This window comes from Neomonachus schauinslandi, chromosome 1, assembly GCF_002201575.2.
Source record: "Neomonachus schauinslandi chromosome 1, ASM220157v2, whole genome shotgun sequence".
Taxonomy (NCBI): domain Eukaryota; kingdom Metazoa; phylum Chordata; class Mammalia; order Carnivora; family Phocidae; genus Neomonachus; species Neomonachus schauinslandi.
The window spans coordinates 138,968,159-138,975,353 of NC_058403.1; positions in this window are offsets into that span (position 1 = coordinate 138,968,159).

Consider the following 7,195-nt stretch of genomic DNA (forward strand, 5'->3'; position numbering starts at 1 on the left):
AAGTTGCAACGCACTGATAGACCAATTCTGCCAGGTACGCGTTGTTCTTTTTTACGTCCTTCAATGATTACCCACAATAATTCTTGTTCTGACATCAACAAGCAGAAGGCAGTCTGAGATGTGGGTAGGTTTTCCTCACTGGCTCGAGACTTCCAATTCATTCAGTAAGTTCTCTCCTCTATCTGGCACAGCTAGAGAATGGAAAATTCTGCCTAATGAAATGTTCAGGTTACTAGAAATAGGCGAAATCCTAGAATCTCGGGTCTGGAAGAGTCCTAGAAATGCTCTCACCCGCTGAAATGGAAACCCTTCAGCCGTGGGCACTAGCACGCGTGTGCCCATATTCCCCATCCAGTGTCCTTCACAGGACACCAGCTGGCTCTCCCAATGCCCTGTCTCCCAGTCTTCAAAGAAACAGAACAAAGTAAGAATATAGATACCATGAAAATGTCCCGGCTCTCAGCAGCAGTTTCTCTGAGGATTCAGAAGGCACTTGAGGTTCCTACATTGTCAGAGAGTTGTCATGAAGAATATCTGTGATTCTAAAAAGCTGCTTGCTCCCTCAAGATAGGATGAGATCATCTGTTTTCCTTTCACAAACAGCCCCCAGATAACATGCTCAACACTAGGCAGGATCTGGCTTCTCTGGGGAGAGATGGAGAAAATGATCTGGGGCAGTTTCCTGGGGAGGGAGGGTTGATTAGCATGTATTTCCTTGAGTAGCCGCATAAACTCCTAGTGGTCAAGTGCAGCCCTGCCAGCAGGAGGGAAGCCCGTGCCTCTGTCTGATCTTCTTCTCTCTTCCCAAAGTGATGTCACTGATTCTTCACGTTGGCTGGTCTGACCCAGAAAAAGCAGACCAAAGGCAAACTCATTGGCCACACATTTGTAAATGCCCTCCCCAACCCTTTTCCAAATCCAAATAGGTGAATCAGGATTTAGGGACGAGGAAGACCTGAATTCTTCATCCCACATTTGCCCACACTTGTATGGATGGCCCCAGATGCACCAAATGAATTAGTGGGCCACGTGGATCTGGCAGGGGGCGCTCCTTAAGGTCTAACACTTTTTCCTGCCAACTCAGAGAAATTACAATCTTGAGGCCACAAGATGCACATAGGGTCCAACCGTATCACGGGTTGGAGATAGTAAAAGAAAACCCACCCTTATTTTATGGCTCTAATTTATTTAATATTAAAAGAACCAGAAGCTAGTGTGAATTGTTTAAGAAGTGTGTGTGTGTGTGTGTGTGTGCGCGTGCGTGCACGTGTCCATGTGTACATTGGGGTAACATGGTGGGGAATTGGGTCCTGAAAGCATCAGGAAAAGAGGTAGTTAGATCACTGAAAACAAAATCTTTACATAATCTCATCTAGAGATGGCCGAGCTTTGGGATTTCCAGGGAAATTATTAGATGTATTTTCAAGGCTGTCCCCAAGTTCAGAGAAAACATGCATGCTTGTCACTAATGGCAAGTTTTGATCTGATCATGCTTGAGTTAATCATGTTTGAGAGTTACGCTCTTTTTTTGGCTGACAAATGTTCTGCATTTTGCTCACTATTTTCAAAAAAGAATCAATGCATTTACTTTCTTTGCCTATAGATATATGAGCATCCAACCGACAAAAATTTGCTGAAGCTGACCTTAAAAGCTAGGCCTGAAATGAATACATTGTGGGTCTCCCTGGAGTTAGACTGAAATTCTTTTTTTTTTTTTCTTTTATGTTTCATTTACTTTTTTCTTCTGAGAAGAGTTTGCAAAATGGAAGGCAATTTAAAATCTGGCTCTTGGTCTAAAGATTAACAAGCCATCTGTTGAGCTAATGACATTGACTGTCGAATAGATTTTAAAATAAAATGGCCTACAGGGAGTGGGATGGGGCTAATTTACACAAATCCAGCTTCCCTAGGCTTGTCCACATTCCTTCTGGAAGAAAGATATATGAAAGATGCTGGTCTGCTCTCAAAGTCTTTCATCCTCACAGACTCTCTCGCCAATTCCCTGGCTCTCCGCGGAGCAAGCTGCAGTGACAAGAGGAGAATGTGAAATGAAGAACTGAGGAGAGAAACCAGGGAGAGCACTCCCTGGAAGAAGGCTCTGGGGAAACAAATAGGACTGACCTAAACTGACATTTTCAGCACTGTACCATTCACAAGACCTTCTATCTTCACATTAAAACAGGAACTGAGGAATCCCTGTGTGTAAGTCACAGATAAAGAACCTTTTACCAAATAAAAGAACCTTTTGTCAAATAAGTCCCCCTTCCCTAACAACAGTTTTCATTTACCTGGCATAGTGCCAGGCTCCGTTTCTACCTTCCCTAGTTCTGACAACAGCCCTGCCAAGTAGATATTTTCACTGTTCCCATTTTATGGATGAAGAAACTAAGACCCAGAATGTATCCCACCCAAGTCCCCACAGCTAACGTGCAGCAGTGGAGCAGGTCTAGCTATCTGCAAAGTCCTTTGTTCCACCTAGGCCCCACTGCCTAGTTATGCTTCATCCTTTAGTTTTATGAAGTCTTGTCTTAAGTCCCATGATAATAAATGAAGAAAGACAGGGTAACTCATTTTCCTTAATTTGCACAGGGGAGAAAGGAGGTGTAAAAGAGAAAGCAAGCCTTAGCTCACTCAGCCAGGTCACAGCACTGGTGTTTGGGGACTGCAGTGGTTCATTGACATTTTCCACCCATCCCTCTGTGCCCAGCTCTGAAATTCCATGTACACATAAAGTAAACCACCATCCTGGGCAGGGCAGATGTGAATATAGCTCTGGGTCATGGGGATGAGGACCACAGTTCCACAGTTGCTCCCAGGAGGGTAGTGAAGTGGGTGACCATGGTTTTGTGGCGGCCATATTTGTCCACAACCCTACCATTTTTGTGTCCACCCACCAAATTTCAACTGGCACTTCCTGCACGCATTTACCTGAGGGTTTACCCCGGCTAGCACTCATGCAGAAGGTTGAGGATACCGGGGAGCCGCCACCCTCTGGGAGTAGCCCTCAGCCCCTGACTACTGGGCACTTGGTGCATCAATGCCCAGCTCCCTTGCTCTCAGAAGCATGTGTCCCACTCCATGTTACTGTTTCCCCAGAAGGCTGAAGCTCCAGTGGCCCACTGTGCTAACGGGCTTCATGACGCACTGCCTTCACTGTCTTTCCTCTCTTGTCTTATTTCTCCACTACCCTATCTGTGTTTCTTTCACCTCCCAAATAAACACTTTGCACTCAAATCCTTGTCTCACTGTCTTCTCACTGGAAGTACCTAAACTAAGATCCCTGAGTATACCCTACATCAATGCTTTCCAAACCTGGCTAATGATCAGCAGATTGGCACAGCTTTTGAACAATATAAATACCTCTGCCTAACTCAGATCTGCTGAACTGGAATCCTTGAAGGTTGGGCTCTGACCACTGAATTTTTTGGTGGCTCCTCTCTTCCCGAGAGATCTAGAGTGACCAGTCAGGGTAGTAACTCCGACCTAGAGGACATTCTGTGCTGGAAATATCTTCTCAGACATCGTGCTTGGCAAAACTTTGCTGCCATACAAAAGTAAACAGCTGTCTCCTCATGGAGAATGAGTGTCATGTGAACAGTTAATATAAGTTTCCGTTTTTTGCCTCACATGCCAGAAAATTAAGAGAAAAAAAAAAAAACTCTGCACTTCTAATTTAGTAACCACATCTGATGTCCTGGTCCATCCAGCTATAGTTTAATTGCCTCTTGCTTTTAATCTGCTGTCACATGTAAGTAATCGGTGATTCTGATTGTTTTAAATGTATTATTTGCATGCTTCTATTTTATTCTAAGTATTTCTTCAAGACCCTTCAAACCTTTCATTTAGTGACACAGGAAAAACATTTATATTTACTTGGGGCCTTTTACACTGCCCTCAAATTTAGAGATTGTTTCCAACTCATTTCCTATTTGGTACTGCTTAAGTTCTGATTTTTTTAAATAATTTGTTCCCCCTGGCTTTTATGTGCTCAAAATGTTTGATACCCAATCATCCTTTCCTATGAAACTATGTCTTAATCAATGAGATTCAGGCTCAAACACAAGTTCAAGCCTCAGAATTCCACAGCCCCCCAGCAGCCTCTGCTGATGCGATCAGCAACACCCACTGTGGCAAGAAGGAGTTGATCATGTCATTTTCCAAATGCGGGGACTAAGACCCAGAAATGCTAAGTGACCTGCCCAACATGTCTCTGGGTAATAAGTGAAAGAGCTCAGACTTGCAAGAAGTTCTCTTGACACCAAAGCTCATGCTCTATCCACTTCTCATTTATGAGGCATGAACACTTTTGGAGAGGTCTCGGATAATTATAAGGAGAAGGACAATGATCTGTTTCCAGAGGACACTTGGTTTTTGGGGATTAAAAAAAATCCCATATTCATCTCTACTCAAAGTTGGCAGATAATATTGTCACTGTTGCTGACATTATAAAAGCACAAGCAATATTTTAGTGCTTTATTGGTGTGGTTTTTTTTTTCTTTCTCCATTTACTCTTTCAACAGATGCCACATGCTATTGGCTAAATTGAGTCCTCCTCAAAAGTTGGATGTTGAAGTCCTAATCCTGGTATCTCACAAGGTGACTATCCTTGGAGGTAGGGACTTTAAAGAAATAATAAAGTTAAAATGAGGCCTTTAGGGTGGGTCCTAATCTGGTGTGACTGGTGTACTTGTAAGAAGAGATTAGGACACCCAGAGAGATGCCAGAGATGCTTGTGTTCAGAGGAAAGGCCATCTGAGGACACAGCAACAAGGTGGCTGTCCACAGGCCAAGGGGAGAAGCCTCAGAAAAACCCAAACCCGCCGACACCTTGACCTTAGACTTCTAGAACTGAGAGAAAATACATTTCTATTGTTTAAGGTACCCAGTCTGTGGTATTTTGTTATGGCAGCCTTAGAGGACTAATACATTATATTAACCCTTGATTTCTAGAGAGTATTTTGGAAGGTTTCCTTATGAAGCAATGTAAGAAAATTTTAGAAAATGCAATTAATTAATGCCATCCCATATCTGGATCTTTCTGTGTTGCCCTTAGTTCTTGGAGACACTTTTGCTTTGGAAGGTATCTACCTCTTTGCTCTGGAAATGCCCCATACTAAAAAGTAAGTATAACAACTCTGAGAAATGAGGACTTTCATGTAGATATATGAGAACAAAAGAGACAAAATGAATAAATGATCAGATAGTGCTTCATTTCCAGCTAACTAAGACTATTTTAAAGGGGAAAAAATGGCCATAGGTAATAAAACATCTTAATTGGAAGAATGATATCATTATTAGTGTGCCCTATATTTAATTTCAGCCCAATTCCTACTCCATCCCCTGCCCCAGCTTCCTTAGGAATTTTCCTCGGAGCAAAAAAATCTCCAGTACTCCATTACAGTAGTTGTCCTTAAGAGCAGGGACTTAAAACTGGGAAGCTTTATCAATTCCTTTCCAGCAATTTCACAGTAGATGGGCTCAGTTTACAATCCAATGATTGCTTCCCTGATTAGGGTCTCTGAAAACTCGGACCAGCATGGTAAATGAGGTCTCTTGCCTCTCGCCTTTCAAAGAGCAATAAAAACACTGTAATTAGAGTCGGCTTGCTCCCCTTAGCTAGCAGCCACTGTGGTTCAGCCAGTAAGAGACTCAAAAGACTTTTGTAGGCAAGAAACTTCGAAGCCAGCGACTGTGGGAAGCCTATTAGAACACAGTTCGTGGTGCCACAGATTGAGCTACTGTGAAAGCCTACCGGGGTAGAGAGGCCCAATTAACCCAGGGTTTTAATTGGCCTTGTGATGTGGTTAAGAAAAACAACAACAACAGAAAAGACGTGCTTTATTTTGCTTGCAAGATGAAAATAACATCAATGTTTAAAAACCTGAGAATACAGAATCATGTAGAAAATGAGAGTAATTTAAAGGACACGAAGAAGAAATATATAAATTCCTCCAAATCTCACCACTCAGAAGAAACGGCTCAACATTTTGAACTTTCTCCTGGACCTCTCTCTCTCTACATACACATACAAAATTCTACATAAGTGGGACATCCTATACACTTGTTCAGACACACTTAACGGCTCCCTGTTTACCCCTCTGTAATGCCCAGGCCAAACCCCTTAATGCCAACATAGCTCTTCTTGACCAGTCCTGTCCAGTTTTCCAGAAAGTTCTCTTGCCTCCACCCCCAAATCCCAACTCCACAAGGTTCCTGCCTTTTCTATCATGAATTCCTGAAAACTCCCCCTGCCTCTTATGAGACTCGGAAGAGTTCAAAGCTGGTATGAGAGTGTAATCAGCCTTGCATTTCTGGCAGATGTGGTCAGGAGGAATTGCAGAGGGACCAAGCGATGATCAAAGATGAGGAACCCAGGTATTTGTTGCACTAAAGTCAGGTGGAAAAAGCTAGTGGCCTGGGCAGGGATTGTGACAGTGGAGCCAGAAAGCAGGTGGATTTAAGAGGTGTTTGGGAGATGAGTTCAGGTATGTTGTAGATGCTGCCCTCCTCCTCCTCTTAGTCTTCCTCCTCTTCCTCCTCATCATTCTCACCATCCTCAAGGTAGCTGTTATGGCTATAGCTGTGTTCCATCTCTGATGTTTAATGATTATACATGAAAATAATGGACTCAATGAAAATACATGGATTTAATGAAACTTCAAAAAACTAACCTAATTGTTCTAGCCAGGACACATGGTTTCACTGTCAGGCTCAACCTGATGTAGCTAAAAATAGGTTTGATTTCAACCGCATTGCAGATGAAATGATCTCATATCTTTTGGTTGTCAGAAAAGGAGAAAGTTCATTTTATTTGAAGACCTCTTCTAATGAAGGTTTTAAATAAAAAAAATGCAACCACTTATCACCTTGCAGGGAAATGACTCTGCTCACATTAATGCAGTTTATTAAATATCTTGTCTAGTCCTTGACCTGAGAATAGTAATCAGCTGGAATCTCTGTCCTTCTAGCTCCTCCCACATCTCCACATATGTGGTGAACTGTTTTTTGGGAAGCCCAGGCAATCTCTGCACTTTCATTCAGGAGATTAGGCTGTGAGATGCTTGTACCTTGAGCTCACAAAAGGAGATGTTCTTTAAGGGTGGATGGAAACAACTGGAATATTCTTTCCCATGCCACTCACATGTCACATCATGGAGTCCAAAAGGACAATCAAAAATGTTATATTATGAAAGGA